This window comes from Poecile atricapillus, chromosome 2 (genome assembly GCF_030490865.1).
Source record: "Poecile atricapillus isolate bPoeAtr1 chromosome 2, bPoeAtr1.hap1, whole genome shotgun sequence".
Lineage (NCBI taxonomy): Eukaryota > Metazoa > Chordata > Aves > Passeriformes > Paridae > Poecile > Poecile atricapillus.
In genome coordinates this window covers 53,966,606-53,985,128 of record NC_081250.1, presented here as the reverse complement: position 1 = coordinate 53,985,128, position 18,523 = coordinate 53,966,606, and the positions used below count along the sequence as shown (strand labels likewise).

The 18,523-nt window shown below is 35.6% G+C and overlaps 1 protein-coding gene across 5 annotated transcripts in view; it reads left to right on the top strand.

The window, feature by feature from the left end:
* The window catches only part of SUGCT (succinyl-CoA:glutarate-CoA transferase), a 320,759-nt gene that overhangs the window by 69,488 nt on the left and 232,748 nt on the right, over positions 1-18,523 (top strand). The gene's annotated exons all lie outside the window — the stretch shown is intronic.

The window sequence follows — 18,523 nt, the reverse complement described above, 5'->3', positions numbered from 1 at the left end:
AAGAGCAGTTGAACAGAGCCCTGATCAGAAGAGGGCTTCTTCACTTTGTAGCTGGTTGGAAAGTGATGAAGGTAGGATCTGTGGGATCTACCTATCTGAGGAGATATTGACTGCAGGTGGATCACTGCTTTCTTCTAATCCATTTATTGGATCCAGGGCAGAAGAATGACCTTTGCTTTTCCTTTTCTTAACATATATTTCATACTCATTGTATTACTATACAATGCAACCACTCATAAGCTGAAACATGTTTAAAAAGACTGAAAGAGAACTCAGAAATCTGTGTATCAGTATCACTCAATGACTTCTGACATAATCATCCTGCATATACATATATACATAAATAGCTGCTTGTTTTTACTGTGTGAAGCTTGTGTCAGTTTTGGTTAGGAAAAGTTGATTGTTATGGAAAAGTATGTCCACTAGATGTCATTCATGTAATCTGGTTTTTGTTACAGCATTTATTTCTGAAGAGCCATGTAGGATGGTGGATACAAATTACCAGCGTTATTAGCTGTTTTTCTATATTCAGTGCTTTTGATTTTATATATGTGTGGCATGCTACAAAGTAATATTACGATTGTCTCTATGATGGGTTTGACACACCACTTAGTCCAGAACTCCTGAATTTGGGTATTTTTGCTTACAGTAGCATTCATTGTTGCATGAGTAGATGTGTTATATAAGAGCACCCAGGTGAGCTGCATTTAGCTGGTAACTCTCTGCAAGGAGAGACATGAATACGGAGGTCAGGGCATTACGCCCCAAAGGAAAACAAAAATATCGTGTGATTAATGTAATTCCACCCGAAATGTGATCTTTTCTTAGCTCTCTATAACTAAAGTGCAGTTCTTTAGAAAAGTGCATATTTAGTGAGGAAAGGGAACTCAAATTTCAGAAACTTACACAAGTGGATTTATATACCTATGTATTTTTGCCACATAGCTATGCTTAGATATCTGAGGGACTTAAATTAGAATCACTTTAATTTAGTTTAAATAAAATACCCTGTATGTGGACAGGGCAGGAGTGCATCTGAGTATTCAATTGGGTGGGCTGATAGGATCTGTACTGACTGATATTAGCAAAGAGTTCTTTCACCCCCTGCCTCCCTCCACCCATCTTTGTAGTAGGGCATGTGCTAGTAGCTGTTAGACAGCTTCTGGGAAGCCACATTCATGCTCTCATTGAAGAACAACTGCTGCAACATTGGCCTGTGCTCTTTCCCACTTTCAGCTTGGAGCAGCTGCAGTGAAACTGGAAGCTGGAGATCACAGCTTCCTCCAACCTCTCTTTCCCCTTCCATATGGAATAAAGAATTTCTCTGCCCTGTGTAGTCAGCCAGAGGGCAAGATGGGGAAGTGATAATCCTCTTGGAATGAGCACTTGCATGAAAAATGATAAATGCTACATTGCATGGGGATTAACACTTGCTTACGAACTTGCTTTTAATAGAGTGATGCTTCTCTTTCAGCAATGTGAAGGTTCATTGTACTCATAGACACCTTTTAATTGAGATTAAGAACCTTTACCACTGTTCAGCCAAAAGGGAGCCATCTGCCACCAGAAACATAAAGCTGTTCAAAGCTGTTTCACTCTTTTGCATATTGTCCTCAAGAATGTAAACCACTTATTTTCACATAGCATTTACTTTCCTAAAGAAAGGCTCATTCCCCACATCTCATCACAACATTCTTCTTTCTCCCAGCATGAGAATTGTGTTTCTGTTCACATATAATGCATATGTTTGAAGTCTGTGCTTTATCTCCATGAAACTCTGAAACAGGACTCTCCGGAGCTGGTTTAATGAATGGAGTTGCTATATAAACTACATCTATTTTCATTCCTTTGATGGGAGAGTTTGTGTTATGTGGTGAGGATGTTCACAGACCAGGTCAATCTGTGAGTGGAGTTTGTGAAGCTTGTTTGGTATCTCTAGAGATATTTGATATTAAGCACTGCTTCATAAATATTTTGTGCATAACCTGATTGCTACTTTGCAGGATGATCCCTTCTTTTTACAGTGAGATGACATGTCATCAAACCTGGTCATTAAGTTACTTTCCAAGCACTGATGTCTGCAAATAAATTTGGTATGGGCTATCTTGTTTTCTTGAAAATTATTGCCTTACTGCTACAATAAGGTCATCTCCACTGGAATCACAACTGTGATACTCCAGTACACTGTTACTCCTGAGCATTTAATGGGAAGGGTAGTGAGAGGCCTCCTATTCTATTTTCAAAAATTACTTACAAACTTAAGAAGTATCTGTCCTGTTGTCTTTCTAAAGTATTGAAGATTTAAATGCTAAATCTGCTTATGAATATAAGCTGTAACTATGCAGTCCTTTTAAATTTTGTTTCTGGTGCCCTTTGTTGCATTCAGATATAATGTGGCATGATGCTAACACATATTTTTATAAATGCTTTACTAATAAAATTTGATGTCAAGAAACCTTAAAAATGGTAATCTAAGGCTTTATCTATTTTTAAACCACTATTATTACCAAAATTATTTTTTGATTTCCTTTCATTTTTATAGGTAGTAATTCTGTTGTATTGAGAGGGATGAGGGTGGAAGTGAGAGAAAAAAAAAATTAAAGTAGTTCTCTGTTTTAACAAATTCATACTTCCTGACCATCACCTAAAACATGCAGTACTCACTGTCTGGAATTTACTCTTCTAATACAAATTAAGCTAGAAAAATTGATCTGACATCTGTATCCCCAAGGGAACTTCAACCAGTTTTATCCAGTCTACACCTTCAATTTTGTTCACTTATATCTAGGATAGTTTATACAGATGTTTTTTCTAATTTCTGTTCACCAGAAGTTTTGCAATATATGCTACAGTCTTGTTTTTGTAGTTTTCCATGCCCACTGATGGGGTAAAAGAAATAGGTCTACTGAGTGTGAGGTGAGGAAGATAGAATCTGGATTTAGGGATAGGTTTTGGTCATATAGTTAGTGATGTGTTATGGTAGTTGATCACCATATTGTGTCTAGCAAGTTTTTACATAGGTAAATATATGTACATCTACAGTGTTCTTATTCTGGGATTATTTGAAGTCAGTTCATTCACATTTCCCCTGAGGTTATATTTTTTAAACCTCTTGTATTTTTTTGATTTTACCTCTGATATGATTTCCACTTTGATCACCTCTTCAAGTGGTGTGTCCAGATCCACTAAGTGTCTTAAGTGGATTCTACATGTTTCTGAGTAACACAAGGAATGTGTTTCACATGTGTTTAAGGCACCTAAGAATAACATGCTTTAACTTTTTAACAGCAACATGTTGTAGTGTCTCTTTCATCTAAAGCATTCTGTTGCCAGGGCAGGAGAACAGAATATAGTTCTACACCTAAACTTTGCTGATTGCTTACCAGCTGCAGCTTCCTTTGGATTAACTGTCGATTGGCTTCCTTTGTCTGTATTTCATGTTTTTTGTTTTGTTTCACCATGGTTCATTGTGCACAATAGTTGTTATTTATCAGTTACACTGAGGACTCCAAATCTGGTGAAGCCTGCAGAAGTGAGGTTACTCTGCTGGAGTGACCTCTAAGTCTGAGGTAGCAGAAGCCAAAGCAATTACATGGTTTATGTCAGCTGCAGCAAGTTGAGGGTACTCACATTTTGAATGATGATGTCCCTGTTTGGTGGTTTGGTGAACTTTTTAATTTTTGGCATGTTAGTTTTACATCATTAGTCTTCTGTCTCTTCCTGGGTGTTTCTAGGTAGATGAAGCTAGAGATCTCAAAAAGTTGTAACAATATGGAAGACCCAAGTTGTGTTTCATGTTTTGTATTTTATATTTTCTACATTTTATTTTTTAGAAACCTGCCAGGGTAAAGAGCAGAAGTTAAATTATCTTAGTGGAAAGGCTGTTCTTTTCTAGATAAAAAGCAGATAAAATGTTATCTTTTAATTTCCTGTCAGTTAATATTAGTTGTGCTTCATGTGGAATGACCATAATAATAGACAAATAGGAAGTTGATGTGACTTCAGTCAAGTAGAGAAACATTAGCTGAATCTATGTAACAGTTAAATCCTAACATAAAGACAAGGAATATAAAATATTACAAATACCAATGTAAGTCTCTTCTAATATATCTCTTCTAATCAGAGACAAGTTTTAACCTTGTCAAATTTGTCTTTGGCATATGTGTTATGGTAGTGTCTAGAGAGTTTTGACCATGAATAATAGTTGTAACAATGCAACAAAAGCTTTTGTAATATTCACAAGTTATTAACTTAGCTCATTGGGGCAGAGACTGCATTTTAATTTGGCTTGAGACTTCGAACAATGGACCCTAAGTCTTATTTTAGTGCTTCCACAAAACCAAGAATAATTTTTTCCTCTTTTGTATACAAGCATACAGTATTTTATTTGAGGATTTTAAATATGGGACTGAATGTCTTGAAGTAATTCTATTATTTCACTTTTTTTTCTGATGTTACACATTTTTGCATACTCAGGTGACATTGGCCATTTTGTCAAAGTTGAGAGATAAATGGGAAGTATAAATGGCCTGAAGTATAAATGCTGAAATTAGGAAACAATCTGAGATTTGTTTAATACCTTCAGTGTTTACTGATGAATTTAATCCATGAATGATGAGGAAGGCCAAGGACAGTAATAGTATGTATATTTGCATTAAGAGTCTGATCAGCTAGCTCATTTAAGAGAATGTTATTAGTGAAGCCTCTTAGCACTCCTGCATAATTATTCTGTCTTTTCACTGTTACCTTTTCAAACCCCTTGGAGATTCTTAAGTAATTTATTTCCTGCCATTTAACAGTTTTGAGTAATAATGATGATGAGAAAACAGTTAAATAGTTTCTTTTTTCAAGTACCAGGTGCTGAAAGCAACTGAGAATGTCAGTGGTTTTTATAGTGGTTTCCTGTGCAAGCATCTTGTGCAAGCTTCTTCAAACTTGAGTCGTATAAGCCGTTGTCAAATTAAAAAAGATAAAATAAATCATTTGTAGTCAAGACGTTGGACTGAAGCTAAGAAATGTAGTTCCATGTTTCCTTGCAAAATAGCTGTGTTATTTCTGATTTGGTTGCAACTTTCTTTAATATGACACTGATTTTTTGGGGGAGTGCTCCCAATCAATTTTTAATGCAAGGTAGAGCAGTTTCTTGAAATCACCAGTTCCAGATTGCAGCAAGTAACAGAGTTATTTTCAGAATTTGTGCTGCTGTGTTTTTTATCACATTTCTATCTATGTTTTGAGATTTGAGTACTGTTTTTGGGATTTGAGTAGGGCACTTTTGCATGCCTCTATCTCATCTTTTAAAGACCTGACCTATTCCTTCTACTTTTCTCCTGTTTGGTCTCTATTTAAATAGTAGGCTGTTCATAGGATGTTAAAAAGAGATTATTCATGTCTTGCGGGCTGTGACTGCGTTGAACAGTGCAATGTACAGGAGCTAGTTTCAGTGCTGCAAGCAGGGAACAAGCATAAACAGTCTTGGGTGCAGCTATCCCTTCTCTATGTAGGATCATCTTTAACAATATTGTACAAAGATATTTGCTTGAGTTATTCTGGGACTCCACAACCCCTCAGGCAGTTCATTCTAGTGCTTCACTATTCATTATCTAAGTGGCACACAAGGCAATAAGCTAGGAATATTCAGATCAGACATTAAGAAAAGCTTTCTAATAGAGAAGACATATTCCTTCCTCTTTCCAGGAGTCTTTTATGATCTTATAGGCTGGTATGAGAATTCTCTAGGCTAAATGTTCCCAGCTTGCTTAGTCTTTCCCCTTAGATCACACGTTCTAAGGGGAATTTACTGTTAATCTCTGTACTTTCCTTTTGGAACACAACAGTTTTGTGGCAGCCAGAAACAAATGCAGGACACTACTCCAGTTCCAGTTTCATCATCTTGAAGTACAACAGAAAGAAAATTTTGTGAATCCTGTGGGTTCTGCTGATGATCTAAAATGCCACTTTAATATTGTCTTGCTGTTGTAAAGGAGCCTTTGTTTAATTTGTATTCAGTTTGTGAAACATGTATATTCTGGATCCTTTTCTCTTCCAGGCAAATTATTCATGTCAGTGAATTACTCATGCCTAATTGTAGAACCTCCCAGATGATTTTCATTGTTGAATTTTACCTTCTGCTTTCAGATTTCATCTCCCACTTAGCTGCAAATATTTTCAGTTTTATCTAGTCCGCCCAGTACTTTCAGTTCCTTCTAGTTTTGTGGATCTTCAAGTTTGATGTACGTCCTTTCCACTCTCAATATCTGTGCTTTTAGTGAGACAATTGAAATGATCCATAAATAGTTGATAGTACTTTTTCACATTGACAAATAGTTCATAACCCCTTTGGGTGATATCCAAACAGTTGATAATTTGTTTCCTCATGTGGTCTTACTTAAATAGTACTGCCCTTCCCTGTAGTCTGGTGTGCAGAGACAGACACCTAAGTCAATGTATTTGAACTTTGGAAGACAATATTGGCTGTTACCCTTCCTCTGGTTGCTTGGTGGCAAATGTACATATGTCCTTCTGGGAGGGAAGTGCTGACATATGATTTACTTGATTTTATTATTATTTTTTTAATTCAATCACTGTATTTGCACATTTCTAATCTCTAGTATCTCCTGTCCCCAAGACGACAGTGTGTAGCTTCCTCAGACTGTTCTGCAAGGATTCTAGAAAAAAATCTTAGCAAGTGCTTTATCAGAGCACTTCAAAACACTGTGTTTTCAGAAGTATGCTCTCATCACAGCATTTTCATAATCTAGCTCAAATTTCATTGCACGTTGCCATGTTGGTGTGCTACTGTACCCTTGCTAATGAATTCACTGAGTATATGTTTGTGTAGTGCAGAATAGAGTCAGTAGGTATTCTTTTAATGCAAATACCAAGTAACTAAAATAGTAACATATTACACACTGTAAATAGTAGGCAGATGGGTTGCTCCTGGAGATTGTGAATGTTCATAGGAATCAAGAGGGTAATGAATTAGTTTCAGATGACATTGATTACTGTGCTGAGCATCTTAGACACCCAAACTTAGTCACCTAAGTTGATTACTGTGCCCAGAATTATAGACACCCAAATCCAATTGAATCCTTTAAAAGTGCAAGTTTAGTATGGCTTCAAGGACATGTAAGACCAGTTGATTAATTTCTGTGCTATGGTTTAAGAATTCCACCTGGAAACAGAAGTTAAAACAACATCCTCTTGATGAATGTGCCAATTCCCCTGATATTATGAGTTTCAAAATTTGCTTTGGTGGAAAAAGAGGGAAGACAGCTGACTCCTTCACATAATTACCCAAGCTGACTTGGCAGTATGCTAGACTTCTTCTATCCTCAATTTTAATAAAAGCTTACTCAGTTATTTGGTTTTTGCATCTTTGATTTCAGTTCCTTGAGGGAATGTAGACCCTGTTCTTGATTTAGCAAGACTTTACTGTCCGGACACAAATGGTATTTTTTTGGTAATGTATATAAGACTCACCAGACTCATCAGAATTGTATCAACCCATCAGGACTTGGAAGGAAAGGCAGCTTCTCCCCAGAGCTCCAAAAATACTGAAAGTGAAAAATGCTGATAGTTTTTGTTTTAGTGCATCTCATGGCTTTTAAGCCAGCTTTATGATTTTTGGGAGCTCTGAGTGATTCTGAGTATGCGGCTTGGCATAATGTAATCATTCACTGTACCATCTGCTGTAATTCCATCAATACATCTTCCCTTTGACATCCCTTCCTGTTGCAGCGGCCTCAGGGAGACAAAGAGTTACATTGTCCCACCCCAAACCCCTTGTGAAGGGCGGCCCAGGAGTTCTGATTGGGTTTGAGTCCCTGGGGGGTTCTCCCTTGCTGTGTTTCTAATGGTCCCTGACCCTGAACTCCACCCTCAAAGGTGTAAACCCTGGGTTCTGTCCCTCAAAAACCCCTGCTGTGCCTCTGTTCGGGGCTCTCTGTTCTGGACCTGAGTTTGTTCTCATGCTGAATAAATGGTTTCATGAACGGGAGCCCGTCTCGTTGGTGTTTCATGCTGGTCCCCAGAACCCTGCTGCTTCCCTGGACGAGATCCTGAGGTTGCAGGCTGCAACACCTTCCCCAAAACCATTTCTGATAACATTGCTTCCATGCTCTGCACCCTTGTCTTTTAGGGAATAAGCAGACCTTTAACGTCTGGAAGGCTGCTAAGAGACAAACCTAGTATCTGCTAAATTTAAAATGCTATTCAGATCCGCTGTGGTTGTTCTGATGTCGCACTCCAAGAATGTCTGAAATCATATATGTAAAAGAGTTGTAATGAGAATTAGAAATGCTGCAGACTGAATATCTCTGAAACCATTGTGGAAGTGGCTGCAGTGGAACTGGCAGCAGTTGGTGGTTGAGTAATGGCGTGATGGGAGTTTCAGCTCAGGCAGGGCAGATGCTGTGTTTGCCACATGTGAATTAATAGAGTGCTGCTTTTTTTATTGTTGAGGGATTAGCACAGCATTTTTAAAAAATATTTGAAGTATAGCAGAATAGGGGAATAGCTGAACCCATATTGCAGACAGCTGCTTTTTCGAGCTGATGAGCTAAGTATCTGCTCTAGCTGGGAAGCATCAAATAAGAAATTAAAACACTGCCAATGCATATGATAGGACTTTTAAAATACCAAGTAAGAGCTATGCCCTTCAAGCAAGTAACCAGAAAAAGGATGACAGACAAGAATATCTGCATGCCATTTGGACTAAGCTTTCCTGCTTAACAGTAATTTGTATCATAACCATTATTTCCAAGGTATTTCTGAGTCCATACTTCATGAATATCAGCCAGTGATAGAAAATATAATTATGAAAATGTATGAGAAAAAAAGGGATGCTGGAAGTGATCATTTGAGTTCTAAAATTTCAGCAGTTACTTTTTATCATTCTAGTTCTCTGTTTTCTTCAAATATGAATACTAAAAACTGAAGAAAGTCAGAGAAGCTAGACATTTTTTTCTTTAATTTTGTAACATCCATGAGCCCAGTATTTGATATTCGCTTACAGAACATATCTTGCTGCAAATGCAGGTTAAGTATTAAAAACTAGTGGAATGATTACAAATGCCTCTTCACACTATGTAGAAAATTTACTTTATAAGAAATCAAATTCTTGGTTGTTGTTCATGCAGCTGCATATAACTGGGATTTAATCAATTGATGTCATACTGCATTGAGCTGTATCACATTAAATCACATTAGTAGTAAGGGAAACATTCTGATGCCATTATTGCCCTTTCAGATTAATCTGTCAATAAAATTAAGAATACCAAGTTCCTAGAATATGAAGGAATATTTGGACTGCAACATCATGCTCAGTTCTCTTGGAAATCAAGTGGGTGGAGAAGCAACCATAAAATTTTGCCAAGCTAGAATGTAACTCAAGCACATTGAGACTACAGTGATTAGAAAAGGAAATTGAATATTGTGTGGGTATAATCTATTGTTTGACATCCAGTGCCTGCTCCTGTGTAATTTACTTGCCTCTTTTGGTCACCTGACTGGAGACATTAAGTGGGCCACAGGGTAAGCCAGGAAATTCAGCTCTTGGCTTTCAAAGTCTGCAGCTCAGTTGTTTCCCCTTTCCCCTTCCCCCCTCTCTCTTTCTTCACAGCTGGTCAGCACATGCATAGTAACTGCTTAGGGCAGGTAAGGCAGATTTGGAAAGATACATATGGAGCACATGCAAATCTGCACTAAATTTTTGGAATCCAGCAACAGGGTGAAGTTAATGTAAAGCAAGATTTTTTTTAATGTTTAAAGTTTCTAAAACTTATAAAAAAGAGAGACAACAAATTCACTTAATAACCTTTCCTTTTCTCTTCTACTACTAACTGAGAGGGTCTGGGATTTTGCCAAAATATTACACATTGCTCAAGAAGATTACAAAGAAATCCCAGACATGCACTGGAGAGTTATTAAATTTAACATTTCTAAAAGATATTTTCAACAGCTAAATTCTTGTTAAGGCATTGTTTTCTTCAACTTTCAAAAGTTGCCACAACTCAGTCACAGATAAGAACTTCCAGCTTTTTAATTGATATATAAATTGAGTTTAAAACCAAATCCACTACATTTCCTGTGGTAAAGGAAACACATACTCTTCAGTTTGGTTTGTCTCTAATTTGAAAATCATGTTCTCAGGAAATCCTGCATAATTTTTTTACATAAACAGGAAAAGTATTTATATGCTTGGGGCTCTGTTTGTGTGGACATGGGAGTGAGCAGAAATAGTGTAGATTATAGAACTCATGTCTTAATGAATATATTTCAAAACAAATAAAAATATATTCCAAATTAGGTGATTTTCTCTCTGATCATGAATGGGCTAGTTGAAGGGGTTTAAAATGCTTTATTTTCTCCTTTACATGTTCTTACTGTTTCTCTGAATTTCAGTAATGAGGGCAATTAGAAATGAAAAGATGACAAATTTGTAGGGAAGGTGTCTTTTTATTCCTTTTCAGGTCTTCTTGCCTTGTCTGCAAAGTTGTTTTTCATCATCTGGAAATGAATGATTTGTAAAAAGCAATTGTAAAATTGCTGCAGGATTTCAGCCCTCACATCCTTCTCTGCTCTCACCCCCTCAAGGCCCTAAATTTACTTTTGCCATTTGTAGCAGTTCAGTTGAGGGTTGAAATTCCCCTCCTGTTTCTTGTGAGCTTTCCTGATTTTACATACTGTTTGAACAAGATATATTGGATTTTATTTTCTCTACGTTAGTATGAACTCTACACATCACACAATTGATTTTGTTTTCAGTTAGAAAATAGTGTTACACATTTTGAGTATAAATTGTGCAGTAAGTAGGCTGCTTTTTTTTTTGTGTGGGTGGAAACAATCTGTAGAGTTATTGCGGGAGCTGAACCCTGTTTAGTTATAAAACTTTTGAAAGAAAAGGACAGAGATTTTTAAGGAACTATATGTGGATATTTTGTTTTTTAAACCAGGATGTGATTCAACCTATTATTTAACAAGAGGACTCGACAACCTCACCAAATGCAGAGAAAAATTAAGTATGGGAGCAGGTGCATGCTTGCTTTATTTGGATTTGTTTGTGTCATTTTCTTAAAAGTTTAAAGTTCAGTATATCACTCTAACAAACTGTGGTCAGAACAGTCATAGCTTCAGGGGAAAATTTGAAGCAGTGATAGTCTTAGCAGAAATGTTAACACTAAAGTTGCTCAGAGAACATAGTTTAAAGTGGAAAATCAGGTTAGTTTCCTCTTTTGTTTTCTCAAGGGTAAACCGTGAGTTAATGTAGTAACAAAATTATAGGTATTTCTTTATAGGTTCTTTTAAATCAGTGAAACAAACAGATTTTTCCAGTAATCATTCTAAGAGGTATTTTAAGTATGTTAACCCAAAAAGGTAATTATTAAGTGACCATTTTGTTGCCATGAGGAATACTTTGTGTGTTATGTTGCTGTTCATAGCAGGACTTGCTGTGGAAGGGTATTCTCAGGAGCACTGAACACAGTTTGAAATGTCCACTTGGTGAAGTCATACTTGTGTTAGATTAATAACAAACATATTTGCCTTTTCTAGGTAATCCTGAAGGGGTAAGCAGGTTAAACTACTACAGATTAGATTTTTCACCACACCTTTTTTTTTTTTTTTCCCCCTACTGTATAAATTTTATAAGAACATATATCTGAAAACCTTGATTGCGTGTTCCCATTTCTCCTGTATGATCCAGGGCTTGAATTTGGATTGTGAATGTTTGAGACACCAGTTCATAGGAAGTAGTGGTCATTCTCTTTTATATATATGGGCAGTGCCAGGTTAACTTTTTTTCTCTTTGAAACAAATTTTTAAATGCTCCATAATGTGATTTTTCTAGCTATTTCCATTATTTTTGAAGTTGATAATTATTTTGGTGCATAGTCTTGGTGAGAGCAGGATGTGTGGTTTATACACAGCTGTGAATTTTATTCAGAGCCCTTGGATACAGTTCCAAAGGTAGAACTAGTTACCTTCTGAATGTATTTTACTTGTTTTTGAGCCTTGTGGGCAAATGTGGGTTATACCCATGTTGTCTTTATGTAAGGAAATGTTAGGACTTCCAGGCAGAAAAGTAAAAGGCATCTGTCCAAATAATTCGTTATGAAGAATCGAAAAGCCTTTACAATTCCTTTAATCAAAAATGTCAGGTGAGGAAAGAAATTTGTAGGATACTGCTGCCATGCGTGTTTGTAGTTTACAGGGGTGAGTCTAGTGTAGGTGTTATTAAAGGATGTTTCCCAGAAAATAAGGAATAGGAATCCCTCAAACTCTCCTCAGTTTAACATTTTTTCTTTATACTTTGTGGGCATTTTTAACAGCTTATCTATGCTGTTCTTCATCACCCATGATTTTTCTCTGCCAGCAAAAGCTGCTGCTATTGGCAAATTTTTGAATACTAACTTTTTAGATGGGATAACAAACTGTGTTTGCTTCTCACCTTATGGCCACTGACAATTATATTTCTCTTATGCAAATTACTAAAATATTATATTAATGTATAATTAATATTAATGCAATATTAATAAAATGTAGCCACAGAATAGCAGCCATTTCCTGACTTATCCTTAAATCAGACAGGAAGGCTGTGAATTGTGGTGTTATAAATTGTTTAGAGTTGCTGGGTTTTTAATAGTATGTTTATAAATCTTAATAGATCTAAAGAACATAATTTACAAGGATTTCATTCTGTTTATACATAATGAGATTTCTTTTTTTAATATTCGTTCCTTTCACTTTTATTTCTAATCGTAACTTTTAGGAATCATTAAAGATAACATCTTTTAACAGGTATTGCCAAGTATGTGGGGTTTTTTCCAAAACAAGGGGAAGATGATAGTTTATGAAAAATAAAAATTTAATCCACATTTCAAAATTTGATGTAAATCTTTCCTTAGACTTCATGGGGTGCTACAGTAAGATCAGGATCATAATTCTTTCAAGAACTGCAGAGCTTCCTATCTTGGAAAACTTCTGAAGTGAAACTCCTCTTCTTACTCATTCCATTAATCATAATGCTCTTCAGTTTGTGACTCTGGCAAATGAATTCAATATCAACTACTTGAAATAGCAAGTCTCCTATGTCTTTTCCAAGGTTTATACTTCATACTTCAGAATTTTTTTCCCTAGAAATTAATGGAAGAGAAACCAAACCATCATATTTATTTTACATTTAAAATGCAGTTTTCTTTGTTGTATCTACTTTGATGACCTCTTTACCAATAATCATGGGCAGAAAAACAGACTTTAAAGAAAAAACATTAAATAAAATTAATTTCTTCAGTGATAAAAGCATTACAGTATCACATTTTCATTGGCAAAACTCTGGGGTTTTATTTGCAGAAAATTGGCAGAAACAACTGCAGGCAATTATGGGCTTCAATTCATCAAGGTACCTAAGCATATGTCTAACTTTAATTGAGTGAATAGTCATTTGACTTCGGGGGATTATTCATGTTCATAAAATTAGACATATGCTTAAGTAACTTGGTGAATCAAGGCAATAGTGACTTAATAGAATACTGAGGACAGGACAAGCAACTCTAACCTGCACTGTAGATGTTCTCTGATTGCTCTGGTTGTTCAGTAATAGTTCTTAGTGGGTGTATTTTCTGTTCCTTAATAAAATATCCAGTCTTAGTAACTGTGTAGTTTGGTGTTCATCTGCTTTGGATGATACCTTATACCCAAAGAGCAAACAGGCTCTTACAAAAAAGTGAATTGAACCTGTGGAGGGCTGTTATGACTGTTCTCATGAATGTTAAATATATTTAATAAATCACTATTTTATTTTACTGGACAGCAGCCCAGGGGCAAGAGTACTGCGCATTTCCTGCCAACTGTTGTTTGTTAAATTTGCTAATTTGATTTACAGGCATGGTACATACCATAACCAGTTTGCATCAAGAGACATACCAATTTTCCATCTGAAGAGTTTTCTTTGCTATTTATTCTTGTAAGTGGCTATTTGTTTTAAGATGCATTGTGTTAGATAATTCTGCCTCAGACTCTCCTTCAAAGGTTTTGTGAGAAGGGTAAACAGATTTGTTTTGGAAGGGAAATGTGGTGATATTCTGAAGAGTAAGTGTTGACCAGAAAGAAACATAGGAGATGCAGTGGAGAGCAACTGGGAATTGCCAACTCAGATTACTTGTGGCTTAAAAGAGGAACATCATTTTAGGCAATGGTTTGCAGTACAGACATTTATGTAGATTGAAAACCTAGGCTTTCATCTTGATGTGCAAAGAAGGATGTAATTTTGTTCAGTTAACTTTGTTGATACCAAAATAAAAGAACTGATAAAGCAAAAAAACCTAAATTTAACTAACTGACATAATCACTGATGTGGCACTGTTCAAGCTGAAGCAACTTTTGTCCTACAAAGAGAGCTATGTACTCCTATATATAGTCAAAACAGGTGTTTTCATACCTTTGATCAAATTAACACTTTTTTAATTCAAATTTGACTATTCTCTTGTTTTTTTGTTTAGTACTTTCTTACTTTTTTCCTCAATAAAATTGCAACCAAGTATCTGGTATTATTGCAGTTTATCAGTATAAGAAAAAAGAATACCTAAACCACTTCAACTTGTATGTATTTTGTTACTTAAGGAACTGAATTGCAGAGTAGTGCTAGGAAACTTATTCTTTGTTAGGGGATTCTAGCATGTGGACTTACAAGTCAGTTCCTTTTTCTCCTCTCATCAGACTAAAATACCTTCTCAGGCATTTGACTAAGTGCATGATTCCTTTTATCATTATGGATAAGTTTTAAAGAAGGAAATAGTACTGCTGTGATTTGCCAGGTTTCTATGGCATTCTTCAAAAATCTGCATATTTACAAAAACTAGGAAAACAGAGGAATTATAATTAATGATTTTGAGAACTGGCAGTAGAATTAATTAAAGCTTCATAAAACAGCCTTACAAAACAATGAAGATTTGCTATGGGAAAGGGACTTTTGTTATTCTAAAAAATGCAAAGAGAAAGCAAGAACTATCTGCAAGTGGAAGGAAGTATATCCATTTTGTCAGATGACCTCCAATGAGCTCATCAGACTGAAGAATTTGGCACTTTCATTTCTGTTTATTGGATAATGGGAACTATAAGAAGGTTAATGAAGGTAATGTGATCCAGGTGTACAGGAAGGAGAAAATGGATAGAAAAGGGATAAGATTTACATATCCGATGTAGATAAAGTATGTATGATACTTCTTATTTCCTTGGTTCCTTTCACTTATCACATCTTGCTGTCATTCCAAAAAAACAACTGAACAGAATGGATTATGGAGGTACATAATGGACATAAAATTAAGCAGCTGCAGATTTTTTTTGTGAGAAATAAAATCAAACACAAAACATAGTTTTATTGGTTGGAGGAGGCTTAAAATATTTATACTCTTTTAGGTTTTGCCAGAATATTTTCTCCAATGCCTCTGCATAATTAGGACAAATAGAAGTAACTGCCTGATTGGGAATTATTTTCTTATGCTGTTGACATACCAGGACATGAATAAGAAGTGATTAGTGAAAATTTGATATGTAGCCTATTGGAACCTTGAAGCAGGTATGTGATCCTAAAATACCTTTAAAACTGCTGCTTTCATGTATGGATGAGATTTTTAAAATTTCTTTTTCCCTGCCGTACCTTATCCAATACCTTATTCCATTTCAGATGAAGTGTTGCTGTCTCTCTGCTTTTGAAGTTCTTCTGCTTTAGTAGAGTGATGGTTATGTAATATATCCTATATGAATTTAAGATATTGAAAGATGCACTGCAAGGCCAAGACTGCCTTGTTAAAAGAAAGAACGGGGAAATGAGGCTCGCAAGTTGCGCCTTGATGGATACTAGTAAAACCATATTGCTGACTACTTATAGTTGTGTCTAAACCAGAATTGCATGCAGAGAAAAATTTTCTGGAAAGATTCTTTGCCTTGTAGGCTCTTTGAGGAGCAAGGCTAAGTCAGGCTCATTTCTCTTCAAGTAATACGTGACAGTTGATGGAGATGTTTTCTTTTTCATATTCATAAATCTTGACCTGAACTGGGGCAAGCTTAGTTGAAATGAAATATTGAAATACAAGCAAAATTATAGGATGGCAAATTTGAATTACAGGAGTGCCATTTTTAATAGTGTAATCAGAAAAGCAAACCCTCTGTACACAGGAAAATGATTCCTTCAACACACAAAGGGTCTCTTGAATCATTTATGGTTTTGCTCTCTTTCATTATTTAACTTTCAATTGTTCTTGCAAGCAGTAATTTAAATGGTTCTGAATTATAATGTGTATCTCAGTAGGAAGAAAGCTGGGCCTATGAAAGTGCCACAAATACTTAAGTTTTTTCTTTAAATGCCAGGAATCAAAAACTAGTATATTAGATAGATCTTACTGGAAACGGGTGCTTCCTCAAGTTTGATTAACTATATATGTAAAAGTAAAAAGAGCAGTTGAAGTTAAGCTGTACTGATAGATCCCAACCATGAGAGATTTCTGAAGGAAAAGGTTGTTTCTGTATGACATGTAGACATATTAATTTTTTAACTGGCAAAAGAAGGCAGATCATTGATTAATGATTTAAAGCATGATAGCACCTGCCAGTTGGAGCATTCCACACAGCAAACTGCTTAGCCAGAACTGTGTGTCAAGTACAGAATAATGACTTCCCTAACTTCAGCTATGATTCCTGTATTACATATGAGTTATAAGAAAATTTCTGTCTAGGTGGAGTGGGACTGCAAGTTGTAAAGCGTTAATTCAATTCCTTAGCAAAAAGTAAGTCATGTCTGGCTTTAAATTTTTCTCAAGGCTTCACAACTCATTTTTCATTATATCTCAGAGTAATATAATGATATTAGACACTATGAATTTCTATAGTGGACTTGTTGATTGACCACATACAATATGGCAGAGGGATATGTGGATATGATGTCAAGACAGAAGCAACTACTGTCTAAATTGGAGTAGAAAATGGAGGTGACTGCTGAGGTAAAGAGAGTACACAGCTGGAGAAAATCAGAAATGTTGTTGGAATGATGTATCCATACACACTGAACAATGTTGGATATCTTTATAGAAGAGTAGCAGGTATATATTATGTATTTTCAACAGTATTAGTTTATTAATCACCCATATGCATAGACTGAATTTGTCATTGACTTCTATAGAATGGTTTCAGTTCACAGATTAGGGGGTAAATTAACCTAAAACTTCATATTAAATTTTGTCCTATTCATTCGCAAGTCAAATAGAATAGGGAAATTCAAAGCTATTTTGAGAAACAAGAATATTTTTCTAAAAAGTAAAACCACAGAGGTTTTTTTTTTGTCAATTTTTCAACATGAAAAGACTAATTTAAACCAAATTAAACTGAAAGAGGCTTGTAGACTAAAATTTCTGAATGTGGGGTTTCAGCCTGGAGTGTATTTTTTCATGGCTGGATTACAGACTTCAGAAAAATGAGTTTTGAAGCAAGGTTATTGAAGTCCTTCAAGGCAGTGATAGTACTGTTTTTTACAGGGCATGGTATCTGTGTCCATGGCTAATAAAATACAAGTATTTCATGGAACTGGTATTTACCAAAAGTTATTTGAAAACTATAAAATTCCTAGATTTTAGATTAATGATTTATATTTTTTTTCATTTAAAATAATTTTTCTTGTCTAATTTCTTTGTCTAATAAGAGTGCTATCCAAAAATTCTTTGGCCCTCAATTGTTTAGAACTGCTTGGTTCTTAAGTCAGTCCGACTTTTTTTAAAAGTACTGCAAATTTTCTGGAAGTCCTTTACCCACAGGTATGTAACCCATGCAGTTCTGCATGTCTGGTTGGTATTGTCAGCCCTGGAAGTGTGCATACATCAGCTGTGGCAGTCCTGATATTCTTATACTTGCCCTTGTGGTGTATTGCCCTAATACTAGGAACTTTTAACATGTGGATAAGATTATCCATGTGTGTGTTTGATTGGTTCACCAGAAGTTGAGTATAATATTGACAGAGATGTGCTTTTTCTTCCACTGGAGAAGTTTGTGCACCTGTTTGAGCACTTCTAAGAGTGCTATTCAGCAAGAGTATGTTTGCAAGCACTACAGATTTTGGCCATGGAATCATGAAAATCAGTAACTGGAAAAAATGGTTTAGTTTATTAAGTTTATGAACAGAAAATAATTCTGGCCTCTTTTTCTAAGTCACTCAACATGTTAAGGACATAAGGACTGTATTCTCTGCACTCAGTGCATAGAAACATTACAAAAACTGGTGGTGTAAAGATATAAAGGAAGATGTTTTTTGCAATAACTTGGTGGTTGAAAAGATATAATCAACAATGATTTAAAAAAGCATCCTTATGCATCTAAACTTATGGATTTGCTTAAATTGATTCACATGAATTCTTACTGAAGACAATGAGAGTATTTCAGTTGGAGGAGACCTACTTTAGTTTAAGTATTGCACAGAACAGAAATGGATCTAAGAATTTATTTAAGTTCTTTTTTTATGCTAGATGATGGGGTGGGATTC